At 44.1% G+C, this 16,459-nt stretch overlaps 1 protein-coding gene across 4 annotated transcripts in view; it reads right to left on the bottom strand.

The window, feature by feature from the left end:
- Cracd (capping protein inhibiting regulator of actin dynamics) overlaps positions 1–13,917 on the bottom strand; it is a 221,457-nt gene extending 207,540 nt beyond the window's left edge. For all 4 annotated transcript variants that reach the window (XM_085836770.1, XM_029477878.2, XM_029477876.2 and 1 more), the window contains exon 1: positions 13,073–13,917. The gene's annotated coding sequence lies outside the window, so the exon portion shown is untranslated. The remainder of the gene's footprint in view (positions 1–13,072) is intronic.
- Positions 13,918–16,459: the final 2,542 nt, after the last annotated feature.

Raw genomic sequence — 16,459 nt, 5'->3', positions numbered from 1 at the left:
TCCCAGGGACTAAACCACCAGAGAGTACACATGGGCTGGTCCATGACTTCCACTACTTATGTAGCAGAAGACTGCCTCATCTGGCATCAGTGGGAGGGGAAGTACTTGGTCCTGTGGAGGCTTGATACTCCAAGCATAGAGGGATGCTAGAGAGGTGAGGCAGGAGTGGGTGAATGGGTGAGGGAGCACCCTCTTAGAGGCAAAGGGGATGAGGATGGGATAGGGGGCTTTGTGGAGGGGTGACTGGGTTGGGGGATAACATTTGAAATGTAAATAATTAAAAACGATGAATAAATAAAAAAGAATAAAACAAAATGTCATTGCTATTATCTTCTAAATGATAAAAGAAAATAATAAAACCAAATGTTCAAAAATGAGAAAAAAAAAAGAGGTGTGGATGGTGTTCTGTTATTTCACCACAATGCGGAGACAAGGGTTTTATTTTTATTTTTTTGAACATTTGAAGAAAAAAAACAAAATATTGGACATTCAAATGTGATAAGCAAAGGGACTCCCAACACGCCCCGTTAATGCAGTGTCAGTCAGAGCAGAGCTACCTTCCCTGTGCCCCTCCTCTTCTTTTTCCTCCGTATTTCCTAGTTTTATACAAAATAACTGAGCGTTCCAAGGAAGACAGATGCATGCCAAAAATATGATGAGAATTTGACTTTAAAATACGAATCACATTATAACAAGGATTGTGACTGTCAAAATGGGGTAATGTGCGGGTTGGGGGGACTAGAAACAACATCGGGGCTGAGCCAGAGACGCTGAAGGTCCCTGTCTTCACTAGAAGCAGCAGAAGTACACTCGCAGGCCTGAGTGTGTAAGTCACTCAGTCGCCTCCTCTGTGGACAAGAAGAGTTAAATAATTCACACAGGGCTGGTTTCACTGGCTGTGAAGTCTATCCCAGGAAACAAAGCGGCACAACCATGGATTCCGTGCCAGCCAAGGTCAGGGATCATAGCCCAGGACTATCTCCGCAGAGAGTCTACCAAGCTAGCTTCCCAGCACTGCAGACAGAGGCATGGGAGATCAACGTAAAACTAGACCATCTGTCAAAGGAGAATGTGGCTCACCCAGACCAGCATCTCCCACTAGAAACGGGCCGTGGCTGGTTTCCTTCTGCTTTGCTTCTGGATTTGGTGCTGAGGATTGAACCACACAGTCGGCCACTGGGCCACGGTCCCGGAACAGGACAAGCTGCCCCCCAGCACACCCCTCTACCTCTGTTCAGCTCCTTCACATCACCAACAGCAATGATGCTGAAGATGAACGCTTGTTCTCTTCAGCCTTTTCACCTCAGTTGAGAAGATTCATCTGCAAATGAAGACCTCAGGCTAGACCCAGCTTATTAACAATACTTAAAAAAAAAAAACCATAATAACAGTGTAATGATTCTAACAGTCAGTCTCCAAAGATGTGTTCCAATTGTAATTAAAACAGGTTTGTCCCAGGGCTCCCACTTCATTTAATTTATATTAAAGTAACGTAGGCGAGCCCGCTGGTCTATCGAACGGCCACCCTAAATCCAGCTGGTGAACTACTCAGTGCCTTGAGCCTCAAGGCTTGAAATGAAAGATGTCCCAGGGCATTTTCTTTCCGTGGCACTAAAGAAGGCAATCTGTATGTAGTGAGCTATTGCAATACTCCCTGCCCATCAGTGGCCGCATGGATCTAATCAAGACTGTAAGGACATTTACTTAGAAATGGATTGTAAGCAGTGTTGAAGAGACTGAACCCGTGGCTCTTCACTTAATTAGACTTAGTATTTTAGAATCGGAAGAGATTACAAATATCCTCATGGCTTCTTCTATTCCATTCATACCACCCTGGGCTAGTCTACCTTGATAACAGGTGCCATTCCCTGCCTGACCGCCCATTATAGACTAACAGGATAAATGCATCACTGTTTATTGTCCCTCTCTTGTAACAGAGTATCATCTCTGCCATGCAGGTCTGGTGGGCAAACATGCTCAACAGTGCCGGGCACAGAGGCAGTCTCAGATGCGTACATCTGTTGGCTGGCTAACTCTTTCCCCTTCCACGTGAGATATTTGAGGCCCATGGCCATAAAGCGACACATTCAAAGTCATATGAGGCCAATTAGAAGCAATACGGAGCTGCAGAACTGGACCTGTCTTCTCTCACCCACCCCTAGAAAGCCAACGTGTTTTTTGAACTCAGTGCCCGGGCATCTGCCACAACAGGTGTTGCTTAGTCTGATCTTGTTTCTACAGCAAAAGTGCACAGACTGCGTGATTTACAATCACAAAGATTTTTATTATAGCCCTGGAGGCTGGGAAGTCTAAGATTAAGTTGCTCACAGGCTTGGTATCTGGTAAGGGATGGCTTCCTGGTTTATTGGAGTACACTGTGTTCCACATAAGCTGTGTTCCACAGGGTGGTGATACCTCTCCATCCTTTTCCTACTGCTAAATTCCTACCCACCCTTCAAGACCCTGCTCAAATATTGTTGGCCCATGAACCTCCTCCTGCTCTTTCTTCACTCTTCCTTCCCTCCCCAGAAATACCACGCCTTCCTCCAGTCTCACGCCACTGAGACCATGTAAGCTCTTCCCCATTGGTCTTCTGTAGCCACGTGTGTTCTTTATTTTTATGTTACCTACCAACTCCACAGCGCCCAGCACAAACAGCTGGGGTGGCAAGGGACAAGGGGACCCACAGGGTACCTCCTGCCTTTCCACATTCAGTGTGACTCCTATTGCCAATCCAGACTCCACCATTGCAGCTGCCCATGGAAACGACCCAAAGGGGAAGAACTCTTATTGCTAGACAGAGGATGCCATTAGTCCTGGCTACACAAGGAATCAGTATGCAAATCGTCAAACATCGACCAGAATGTGGTGTTCAACAATACGACACAGTTGTTGGGGTTGTTTGTTTGTTTGTTTTTTGTTTTTCAAGTGAGAAACCATGGCAAGGGATTGTGAAGATGGCTCAGAGGTTAAGAGCACTGGCTGCTCTTCCAGAGGATCCCATTTCAATTCCCAGCACCCACTTGGCGCCTCACAACTGTCTGTAACTTCAGTTCGAGGGGACCAAACATCCTCACACAGACATACATGCAAGCAAAACACAAAGTGCACATAAAATAAAAATAAATAAAAAAAACCTATGGCAAACATAACTGAGGTCTACCATGTCACATCCACGTAATCTAACCCTAAGCTGTCACCTGTGTTACACTAGGGTGCCCAGCACATTTACAGTAGTCAGGCTTGGGCTTGAAGATGGAAATGGTACTTTTCACTGAAGTTCACAACACAGGACACAGGCACTCATTTCCCTTACACCTACCCCCTACCCCCGCCCCGGGGAAGTGGGAATTCCTGCCCAGTTTGGCTTCTCTGTACCCAGAACCAACTAGAGCTATCTGCAACCATCAAAAAGCATAGGAAAAGATAAGTTAGAAACATGCCAGTTTAACCCCATTTGTGTCATAAATATTTATCTTCTTTCCCTTGCTCCTTTAAAAGGACAGATTTGTGAATATTCACAATGTCTGGATTGTGAGTTTAAGTGAAGCATCAGAGCTCCCTAACAAAACGGTTGTTTACGACTTGTCTCTGAGCAGTGGATAACAAACCAATAATCACTGGGAACTGAGCATGTACCAGAAAGAAGTACTAGACTTGATGCCTCTTAACACAGACATCTTTAAGGTATTAGTCATGGCCACAGAGAAGAGTGCAGCAGCTACTCTGTCCGCAGTTCACCCGTGAGCACCCATAAGAAATGCTTGTTAAAGTGCCCACTCGGTTGGGCACCGTATTTTCCCCAGAGTTACAACTGGTAGCATCTCTTACTTCTGTTATTGGGTTCACATGTATGTGTTTACATGTGTGCAGGGACATGTGTATGCATGTGTAAGAAGGTCAGAAGTCAACACTGGGTGCCCTCACTCTTCACCTTATTGTCTGAGTCCTGGCCTCTCACTGAACTTAGAGTTTGACTGGCTGGCTGGTAAGTTGCAGGGGTCCTCCTGGCTCCGTATCCCCAGGCCTGGGATCAAAGGCATGCACTATCAAGCCTGGCCTTTTAACATAAGAACACATAAGCACATTACTATTGAGCCATCTCCCCAGCCCCTATTGTCTAGTATTTTAATATGCCTTTCTCAGAACCTAATAGGGCTACAGGACCTCTGACCCATTTCAGAAGATTAAACAGCCTAAATAACATTATGAACAAAATGATGCCATCCTGTCCTTGGATGACTGTGCGTAGAAAAATTAGTAGAGCTTCATATCCAACATACAATGACCTCAGCACAGACCTGATATAACAACTGTGTACATCTAAGTCCACTGGCGGTCCAGATTTCCTGCTCATCCTACTAACAGGGTGTGCTCTGGGCAATAGAGAGCTCAGCCCAGTTACTCAGCCTCTAATCAGAGGGGTTGGTCTAGCTCAGTGATGCCTAACCAACATACAATGCAAGCTACATATATAATGAAACATTTTCTTAAGTTATCTAATGAACACACTGAAAACCATAAAGATATCCAAAATCAAGAATAATTAATATTTTACTTAATCTATCATAGCCAAAATGTTACAATTTCAATGTGTAGTTAACATTTAGAAATCACTAGTGGCTTTGTTTACAACTTTTCTCATCCCAATAACCCAGCACGTATTTTAGACTATCAGCACATCTCTTGGGACCAGTGGGGCCATATGCCACTGCCCTGGTCTAATTAGCCTCTGATATTTCTCTCAGCACTACAAGATATTCTAATAAAGAAGACGACAGATTTACAGATCAGGCCACACTTAGAAATGCTATAAAGTAGCTCTCCAGAAATTCTTAAAACAAAACTAAAAACAAACAAAAAGGTGTTTGCTTTTCATTGTAACATTGTTCTTTATAACTCAGCGGCTGTTAAACCAGTAAATTGTCCTATCAATCACTCTAACCCTGACTCTCACCACCAAGGTCCTACAAACCTCCAGGTAAGTTAAGAACATTCGAGACAATGTATAAGTGAGTGTTGTCTTAATGAAGCATCTTAAAAAGTAGTAAGAAGGGGGGAAAAACATAAAATGGGAGTTTAATAAGAATAAGAAAACTGTCTGTTGATTATGCTATCATCCACATATTAAGGTGATGCTGTGAAATAAAAATCTGCACATGATTTGCAATCATTTCCCCAAGTACTCAGCATCGACAGAGAGATTCCCCAGGCTCCCCCACCACCACACACACTGTATTGTTTATTAGTCCCTTTGTGATCCGAGATCTGCCTCCGCCAGATGGCTGGTCTGGGCTAAGAGTACAATAAGCAATTGCAGAACAAAGCAAAGCTAGCTAGCCTTCCCAGGCACTGAACCTATGACCCCGACCTCATTAACTCTAAGAAACAGTTAACCCATCACAAACGTGGACTGGCAGGTGCACCATAAAGAAAGCCAGGAAGCCCGACCACGGCTGCCACTGGGACACCCAAAGAGAAAAAAAAATGTCACTCAAGATGTATTAGTCAGAATTCCTCAGAGCGAAATGATGTTTCCCTTGATTCATATATCACTGGTATACAAATATGGAAACATCACATGGCACCTGACTATTATATACATTATATGTTTTATGTATCAGTTTAAATTTTAAATTAAAAATTGAAGATTTTTTTCAAAAACATCTCAAAAAACAAAAAATAAGAAATAAAAAAAGAGAGAAGGAAATTCTGAAGCAGTGTCAAAACAATCCTGCTGGCTCTGTCACAGAACTCCCAAGAACACCAGCTGCGACTGATCTTCCCTGAAGACCATACATGGCTATGGCTGTGGGGTGTGGTGTGGTAAAATCTTGTCGCCTGCTAACCGTGATCTCAGGATGATGGCGTTTCTTCCCTTTCATCTTCTCCTAGTTGAGGAAAACACAGGCTAACAATCACATATGTGAAATTTCATTGATAACTTACTGACGCGGGCTCTTCTTAGACTTCAATAATTACCAAGGGTTCAAGCTGCCCAGCTTCACCCACAGCCTGACTCCAGATCTGCCTTAGTGCCAGCCAAACCTTTGAGGTGAGTGGACCTGGCCAGTGGGTTCCTCCCCCAGACCAGTCAGTACCTTTTTATTAAGCTGGTCCTCTTTACTCCTCTCTCAGAATAACTCCTCTGCGCAGCTACTACCAGCTCCTCCATCCTATTCTGACCATCTGTCTCTAGGGAGCCACTGTTTTCTGACCTCCCCCAAGTGACTGGCTTTGAACACAACGCCAATCTGAGAAGCAAGAGTACTGAAATTTCCTCTCAGCACAGCACCCATCGGACAAGTTTACCAATATTTGGAAGGACTGCTGAGGATTCCAGTACTCATTTGAAGATGAACTTTGTATTGTCAGTGTTTTAACTAGCACACACATACGAACTTTCTAGAATATAGAAGCTTATGCATATGGTATTGTTCTATTTGGCTTCTGTAAGATATGTGGTAATGTCACTTTACCATTGACTGGCTATAAAGCATCTCTCGGGGGCATTTTCTGTCTTTCTACTGACATTCTGTAAAATCAGGTTCCACTTATGGAGTAGGGGCTCTGCAACCCTGCACTTGTCTCGTGTGTGGAGACCACACATCTACACTGCTGAGCCGCTCTCATCTGCTTCAAAGTCTTCTGTATAAGAAAGTATCCAAATGACTTAGTGTCTGTCTCTAAGAATTTTCACACCAATAATAAAGGGGGTGAAATGTCATAAAAGCCAAATTTATTATCTTCCTAAACATAAATTAGAGCAACTGGGACCATCCGACAGCTAAGTTTCTTTTGCATTTTGTCTTACAAGACAGGGTCTTTCCATGTAGCCCTAGCTGCCCTTGAACTTCCTTTGTAGACCAGGGTAGCCTCCAAGACATCCACCTGCCACTGCCTCCCAAGTGCTGGGACTAAAGGTGTGTACCATCATGTCCAGTAGCTAAGTTTCTTGATTCTTACAAAAAAAAATAACAGTTCATTAGGGAGTAAGCATTAGAAAATAAAGAATAAATTTGAAGATATACTTTGCATTGTCAATGTTTTAACAAGCATGCACACAAGAACTTTCTGGAATATGTTAATAAAGATACAACCTTCATTGCTGCATGGGCCATGCCAATGAGTCTGGGACACTACAATGATACATGGTTTCATTAGATGCAAAATCATTTTTATATGGCTTGGGGTTTTTTACTTATGTTTTGAGACAGGCCTTCCTAGGCAACACAGGCTGCCCTTGAACTTCTGATCCTACTGCCCTGGTCTCCTGAACATCAGGATTCCAGGTATGCCCAGCTTGCAAGTGAATTTCTTCATAGCTAACCTAAGGACAAAATTGAATGCTTAACACTAAATACAACTATATCTACATTGAGTTACAACTAATCTCAGAAGAAGAAGAAAAAAATGATTGACAAGCAGAAATACACAAATTTCCAAAACACGTAAGTCATGAAGCTGCTGCTTCAAAGCACCACTATTTATACAAATCCGGATTTAAAACTTGTCAGCTTTGGGGCTGGAGAGAGGGCTCCACAGTTACTATCCCGTGCTGTTCCTGCAGAACGGCCACTGCCAGGTGCCAGTTCCCCGGGCTGGAGGGCTCACAACCACCTTAACCCCAGTTCTAGAGTAACCAATGCCTTTGGCCTCTGCAGGCACTCTGCACGCATGTGCACGTACCCCACATGGATACAGAAACACACATGTAATTTAAAAATTAAAACATGGTGATGGAGAGTCAATTCCGAGATTAAGAATGCTTTCCACTCCTCCAGAAGATCCAAGTTCAGTTCCCAAGGCCCACATAGGGTGGCTCACAACCATCAGGAATTCCAAATCCTGATGATACAACCCTTCCACTGGCCTCTGTGGGCATATCTCTCTCTCTCTCTCTCTCTCTCTCTCTCTCTCTCTCTCTCTCCTCTCTCCTCTCTTTTTTCTCTTCCCTCTTTGTCTCTCCTCTCTCTCCTGTCTCTCCTCTCTCTGTCCCTCTCTTCTGTCTTCTCTCTTTCTCTCTTCTCTCTCTCCTTTCTTTTCCCTCTTTCTCTCTCCTCCCTTCCTCTTTCCCTTCTCTCCCCCCTTTTACCTCTCTCTCCTCATCTCTCTCCAATTCTCTCTCCTCTCTCTCCTCCCTCTCTCTCTCCTCTCTTTTCTCTGTCTCCTTTCTCTCTTCTCTCTCCTTCCTTCCCCGCTCTCTCTCGTAGAGGTGGGTCAGCACATGTTTCTGTGTAATGCCAGTATCTGTGAGGTAGAAAAAGGACAATCAGGGTTTCATGGCCAGTCTTAGTTACATAAAGATCTAAAGGCTAACCTAGGCTACCTGAGAATCTTTCTCAGAAAAGGCAACATTTTAATAAATGCTTGTGCTCAATTAGCTCTCCATCGTATGCTTTCTGAGGTCATGTCCCTCACTAGATCTGGAATTCACCATTCAACAAACCCTCGGGACCCCCACTTCCACCCCTTGGGACCCTCACTTCCACTCTTAGCACTGGGTTTACATACACATTTCACCATGCCCGGCCTTTCACATGGGTAATGGGGATCCAGACTCAGGTCCCCGTGTCTGCACAGCAAACATTTTGTCCCGTGAGCCATCTTTGTAGCTTCCTCACAATATTTTTAAAAGCAGGAGAATCCCAGAAACAAAAAATGTATTAAAGTTAAATAATTGCTAAAACATAAGAACTGTTACTTTTAAAAAAAATGGAACACACACAGAGATTCAACATACTACATGTATAATAGTTGATGATAGTTTCTTACATGTACTTTCTAAAATCACTTTTACTGCCTTGTGATTTTTGAGACCAATCAATGCACTATAAAGCACCCTCTGTGGCTTTTAAGTCTTCATTTGTGCCTTACCCACAGCCGGCACTCATTTATAATGAAGTCTTTTTATAGTTGTGCAGCTATATTGTGTCTCTTCTGAAGATATATTAAACCTTTGAGCGCCCAATAAAAATGACCAATTAATTGACTCTATCGCAAAAACCTGAGAAGCTACTCCAAAAATATTTACATTAAAGACCAGCCAAGTCAAAATGAATTACTGGCTTCCTGTGTAAGCTTTCTTACTTACAAACCGACTTCACAATGGACTTCAAACGAGTCCTTTCAAAGGAAGCTATAAACCATGTGCTATATTAGGGAAACGTTAAATGTTGCACCCACATTTATGGTTCTTTTTAAGGAATGAAACATCTGCCTCCATCAGTGTGAAGGGACCCCAGAAGAGTAGTGTGATCAAGAGGAGAAACAGGCTTTGAGGTCCAGCAAGACTCAGGCTGAACCCCCACATTGTCCCTCACTAACTTTGGGACCTTGGACAAGTTCATAAAACGCTCATTGAGTCATAATTTCAATTATCAAATGGAAACACAAGGCCTCCTGCCCGGACAGTCGTGAGGGCTAAACTAGATAACATACAGATAGACTGCTTAGTTTGGAACCTTGGCCATGAGAGTCACTCAATAAATGTCAACTATGACAAAAGAAGTGTTTATGAAACACATGTGTGTGGGGGAGGGGGAGACTAGGCTCCCTAAGATTTTCTGGGCAAGCACTTTATCATTTGATTCTCTAAGAATGTCTTTCTATTTGTAATGTGACATTGAAACTCCAACTGATGGAGGGGTTTGAAGGAGAAACGTAGAGACCCCACAACAGACTTTTACAGAGTGCACTTCACCGGACAATCCTTTCCATTGGTGCTTTCTTGAGTACCAGAATCATTTAGTGGATCTTAAGTAGCATCTTTAAAGTGATATGGAAAACACATGGGAACTCTAACACCACCTCGAGAGTTTAAAAACATATCATTGGTGCTGGGCATGGTGATGTGTGCCAAAAATTCCAGCAGGTGAAAGGCCAAGACAGGGACTAGACTACACAGCAACTCTGTCCCAGGGACTGGGGACGTGTCTCAGGGACAGAGTGCTTGCTGAGTATCTGTAAGGTCCTACATCTGGTCCAAAAAAACAAAAAACAAAAACAATCACGCACATACATGTACACACACACGCACACACACACACAGTGTTTGCATACCAGGAAATAATACATCTCTTAATTCAAACCCACCCTTTTACCTTTTAATAATGAGAATAAAGATAAACTGTCCTGCCTTGCTTACGTTGATATTTCGCAAAGGATATGTGCATACCATTTCATCTGACCCTCACACAATTCCTTCAGGAAAAAAGGAATCTTACAGAGGAGGAAGCTGAAATTTTAAACTACTTGCCACACAAAGGGCTTGTTACAAGAACAGCCGGTTTCAAGTGCAGTCCCCCAACTCAAGAAGCTGGCATATTTACCTACTCTTCCTTGTATAGAATGTATCCAGGATGTAGACTTTAACTAGACTGTTGTTTTCTAGGGGAAGCCCAGTGTCTCAGAGGAGGTTGTGATTCGGGGCCAAAGCACCAGGCATGCGATCCAGCGTCGGCCCCTGGCACCATTGCTTTAGTGGCAAGAGTTGGCAAGTCATTTAATCCCGCTGTGTCTGGATTTCCTTACCTACAAATCACAATGATAACATCTGCCCTGCCTCTGCACAAGGAGCCCGTGAAAAACAACCATGCTCAACAAGTGAAATGTCCTCCTATTCCTGTCAGCTATAGGGTGGCATCACAGAGACCACCCGAAAGGCCCCATGTTCCATGAATATGCATATCAACTATGACTGTAAAAGTAAGGCTCTAGGCTTTCATGGACCCACACGTGGAAATGCTTTGCAGCTCTTGACACATAGTAGGTCTTCAGCAAATACTCATCACTGTAAGCCAGCTGCACCCATGTGCATTTTACTCATTTGCATTTTCTTTATCACTAGCTTGTTCCACCACTAACTACTGAATACCTCTGTGCCTTGGTAGAAACAGACTGCAGCTTGATGTAGACGCACACACCAGCAATCCCAGCACCCTGGAGGTGGAAGCAGGAGGATCAGGAGTTCAAGGCCATGCTTGGCTAAACAATGAGTTCAAAGCCAGCCAGGGCTAGATGAGACTCTGTCTCAAAACAAAACAAAGCAAAACAAAAACAAACAAACAAAAAACAACGAAAGATATACAGATTGCAAAAGCAGACAATAACTGGGCTCCTGCCATACAAGCACGAGGACTTGAGTTTGGATCCTCGGTACATATGTAAAAGCTAGACATATGAAGGAGGTACTGGTGGGGCGGGGCATTGGCCTGCCAATCCAGCCAAATTGATGTGCTTCAGGTTCAATTCAATAAGAGACCCTGTCTCAAAATACAAGGAAGAGAATGATGGAGAGCGTTAGACCGTTGGCCTCCAGCAGCTGCACGTGTGTGAACAGATGGGCGCATGCACACATACACGATACATGCACATGAGTAGTACACATGGAAACATACATAAAACGGACAAAAATTGCTACAAAATTGCATAAGAAGAAAACATAAAATGCAGCTTTCCGCCTAGCAGCAATAACTTCTGCTGTTAACAGTGCTTTGCCGATTATGAAGAACTATATAATTTTGTTTTTACCTAACTCTAATGTCAGCACTATTGCCTTCCTGGCTCCAAATTCAGTGCTCTGTTTATATTGAAAAGTCTTGAAAGTCTCCCAATTGTCACAGGTGACTCTAAACAAAAACTTTGGAGTAAGATTTAAGTAAACAATAGTAAAAAAATAATAATAATAAGGTTTTATTGCAGGACCCCACCCCTCACCCACACACATTTATGAGTTAGCATAATGCAACCATATAACCAATTCAAGATACATTTTCAAATGTTTCTTTTTAAAACTGGCCTTGAATTTCTTTTTTCTTATAGGCAGTTTTCTCTTGAGGGGGAAAAAAAAAGTCAAGCAATAAAGGTGGTGGCCAAGGTGCCTTCCTTTTGTCGACTCTTTAAAAATTACTCAAAATCGATCACTGTATTCAGATACCCAAGTCACAGACAATGCCAAATGACCGCTAGCCATCTTATTATATAATTCAACAACTACTGGAGGTAATTTTTACGGGGGAACATTGATTTAACTGACAGTTTAATTAATTGCTTATTTGCCACGGGATATCTACTAAAACCTTTTACTAAAACTGCCGTATCCTTTGTATTCTAACCACTCCCCTGCCACCGCTGCCACCTCCCTATCACACACACACACACACACACACACACACACACACACACACACCCTCACCTACACCCAATGCCAGATCAGTTTCCCGGCCTGTATTTGTAAAACCATATTAAAATTTCACAACACATGGTCACAGTTACTAGGTTTTCTCCACCCTCCCCCTACACTGAATCAATGTCTTCAAATATACATTTCCCCCTTGAAATCCACAATTCGGAAAGCCATTGAGAGTGTGCAAACATCTAACATAAAATTCAAATGTCTGTTCTTGGCTGATACTCGGTTCTTTTTTTAAAAGCCATAGTACCCCACCCACTGCATCCAAGGGGTTAGAGGTCCAATCTCGCCACCACAGAGCTCTGCAAGAAAGGGCGGTTATAGCTGCGGGGAAACAGCCGCGATGGGAGAAGATAAGGCGAGCCCATTTCACGCCCCGGCGGCTTGCGGTGCCCGGCTCCAGCCCTGGGAGGGAAACCTTTGTTCGCCTCTGCCATCAAACTGGTAGCTCATCAGAACTGGGGCAACAAGAGTTTGTGCGCATCGGCTCGGCAGAGGTTAAACAAAGCAATGCAGCCTGGGGACCCGGCTGAGCGTGTCCGCGTCTCAGCTCCTGGTTAGCGAGGTCCGGCTCTGCGCTGGGGACCCGGGAACCGGACAAGGCGCGGGAAGGAGCGCGGGGCTGAGCGAGTCCCACGCTCTCGGCAAGTTCCCGGGGTGCAGTCCTCTCGCAGGTTCCTTCCAGGGACCCACGAATGAGCACGCTCCGCACAGATCCAGAAGAGAGGGACTGCCCCGCGCATGGGGTCGTCGCCCCAAAGACCTCCGCCGGCCGTGCGAGCCCACGCCCGGGGCAAGGTAGGAGTCTCGCGCGGGCCCCGCCGGAGAGAGAAGCCACCCGCTGCCCATTGTCTGTTCCCGCGACCGAGGGGAGCTCACCTGCGGTTTCGCAGGGCGCCGCCGTGGAGAGAGGGATTGGCGAGAGCCGCACGCCCCGGGAACGTCCCAGCCCGCCGAGCCTCCGCAGCAGCAGCAGCCCCAGTAGCGCGGCCGGCTCTCAAGCGCCCGCGGCCTCCATTGCTCTCCCCGCCGCCGCCACCGCGCGGCACTGCGCGCCCAGCCCCGCGCGCCGTGGTCACATGCTCCGCCCGCGCTCGCCTCGGCCGCTCGGACCCGCGCCCGCCCCGCCCGGACACCGCCGCGCTGCCCGCCGAGCTCGGTTGGTGAATGCCGGACACTTTGCACCCGGGCTGACTTGAAAGCAGGAGTTAGCCCAGGACACCCTGTGGGACTTACCAGTGCCCTCTCCACCGCTGCAGGAATGGCCAGATGGAGGGCTGAAGGCGAGGGTCGAGACGCACCTTGCAAGGGGCAAGAATAAAAGACTGTCAGTCAACCACCTTCTCTGGAAGTAGTCCCGGTCCCGGGTACCAGCATAAAATAGTAACTCGAGTGACCTGGACCATAAAGAGGTTTCACCCTGCATGGTCCAAGCTATCAGAATGGATCTGGGACTCCTGAGTCGCACAAGTGGAAAGATGTCCCTTCAGAGATAGAAAAAGCTAGCGATTGTATTGCTGAGTTCCAGTGCATTTGAACACAGTGATATTCGGTCATTATTGTCCCCACTCATAATGAAATTAAATATTGACTTCGATATCTTAGAAAGATTATCTTGTCTTTTTGTGGGTTAGTCAGAAGCAATGAGACTTAGCTCCATACTTGCTGTCATGGCTATTTCAATAGAAGCGTTGGAACTCACGTCTACCGGGCCTTTTGATGCTGCAAATACAAAGATACCAAAATTCAGGCTTCTTATTTAATACTAAAGCAAAAATCTTCTGTGACAAAAGACGCAGAAAACCAACCGTAACATATACTCTATAACGAATCAAAGGTCCCAGTGTCCAAAACAGGATCAATAATTTCAATGCTGGTGGCAAGCGTGATTCAGAGCTGATACTGGATAGTTCCAGTGCATAGCGGATTAGTCAACTGGGCTTTTCTGGGTAACTTCTTGTTGTTGTTTTGGGTTTTTTGTTGTTTTTGTTTTGTTTTGTTTTTCCAGACAGGGTTTCTCTGTGTAGCCCTGACTGCCCTGAAACTCATTCTGTGGACCAGGCTGGCCTCGAACTTACAGAGATACATCCGCTTCTGCCTCTCAAATGCTGGGATTAGTGTATTGTTTCACTGATCATTGCTTACATATATCCTAAACTATTCCTCAAAATAAGAATAATAATGAGTTTTAGAGAGTTAAGTTAAAGGTTCCTTTAACTTTGGTTTAGTAGCAATAGAAATTTCTAGAAGCTCAAAATGAAATCTGGGCAGAGTATACAACGGGGATCTTTTTCTTGGCACACTATACTCTTGACTCTGTGCCAACTGCACAAGAACCACTCTATAGTAATTCAAATTCACATAGTGTGGGTTCTACTGACTTTTCATTTTGTAAGACAAATATGGCAACTTATACGCCATTAAATCTTCTAGAGAGTTGATGCTCATAATAGAATATTCTAGTGCCAGACTTTATGCATCATACCTCAAATCGAAAGCTAATAGGAAACTTTGATTATCTTTTGAGCTATTTGGCTTGGCTTTTGACTATCACATTGTATCGATAACAGCTCGGTCCACCGGATAGTCAGCATGGAGCTATTAAGTTTACCCTAGAATAACGGAACTTTCAGACCAGATCCTGCCCATTGAGGGGGTGTGGCTGCAGACTAACAGAAACTTTCAACGTGGCTCTATAGTAAGCTGTCCTGCTGGAAAGGTGACAGGTGACAGAATATCTTTCTTCCGACTTCTCAAGCGTACTGGTCCATAGTTCATACCAACAAAATATAGAAGGGCAACGGAATATATACAAAAGAATTATATAAGAATAAACTCAAAATACATGTTAAGCATAAAGGTAAGGCCTAAATCGATCAGATTCTTAGGGAAGAAAAAAAAAAAAAACCTTCACAGTGAAGGTATGGAAGGGACAAGCTATATTGAAGCTAGCTATATAGGGATATAATGACATTTTATTTTGCAATAGAAAGAATGAAGTGCTAATTAACACATACATGAGCCTTGTATGTATTAGGGCTGAACCTTGAGAACATTACAGTAAGAGAAAGAAACCAGACACAAAAGACCATATAAGGCAAGATCTCCTTATATCGAGTATGCAGATAGCCGAGTCTCCTCAAACAGCCACAGGTCATGTGAGGAAGGTGAGCTGAGAGAAAACAGAGAGTGGATATTTGTAATGATGAGGGCATTTTATAATTGTGGAATTTGTTCCACAACTGTGGCTCTACTGAGATACCGTCAAATCATACACTACAATGGTGACTTATGTGGTTTGTCAGTCACGGATCAATAAAGTTCTTAAAGATATTTTAAAATCTTTTTGTGTGTATTTGTATGTGTTCATGTGTGCACATATAAGTGCGGGTTCACATGCATGTATGCACCTGTGTATGTGGAGGTACCAAGGGTAGACATTAGGTATCTTCCTCAATCTTTCTCCACGTTATATTTTGAGACAGTCTCTCACTGAAGCTGGGGTTTATCAGCTCAACTAGACTGTGTGGCTGCAAGCTCCAGGGATCAAGCTCCTTCTCTGTCCGCCCAGAGCTGGAGTTACAGGCATGGCCATCATTGGCACTGTTGTGAGATTCCAGGGATCCCAACCTAGGTCCTCATGCTTGCATGATAAGTGGTTTCCTAACTGAGCCATCACTGTAGATCTCCAGATAAAGCTGTTTTCGAAGAAGACAGCGTAAGATGTATCATTGATATCTGATTATAGGGATTTCAGGGTAAAATATACCACGTGATAAAAATTGCAAACAAAAGTACATAGCAGGGCTGGGGAGATGGCTCAACGGTTAAGGGCACTGGCTGCTCTTCCAGAGTCCTTTCAGAGGTCCTGAGTTCAATTCCCAGCAATCACATGGTGGCTCACAGCCCTCTGTAATAGGATCCTATTTCCTCTCCTGGCTTGCAGGTGTACATGCAGATAGAGCACTCATATACGTAAAATAAATAAATAAGTCTGAAAAAGGTACATAGCAATATTGAAAGTCTATGTACCTGACAACAGAACATTTGGTTTAAGGCAAAGCCCAAAATAAAAAGGAAAGTATGTAAATCTACTTTATAGTGAGACATGTTTTACTTTGTCTTTGAAACTGCTCTGTTAAGTAGAGAAGGGACTACACAGAAATGAACAAGCTTGATAGAAAAGCTACCAAATGTGTGCCCAACAAACAGAAAACTTACACTCTGTGCTAAAACAATTGCAATATTCACAAAAAAAGTTTTAGA

This window comes from Mus caroli, unplaced genomic scaffold (genome assembly GCF_978045245.1).
Source record: "Mus caroli unplaced genomic scaffold, Mus_caroli_1 scaffold_4, whole genome shotgun sequence".
NCBI classification, from domain to species: Eukaryota; Metazoa; Chordata; class Mammalia; order Rodentia; family Muridae; genus Mus; species Mus caroli.
Note: the sequence above shows the minus strand (reverse complement) of the source record. Positions and strands in the feature narration are given on the sequence as shown.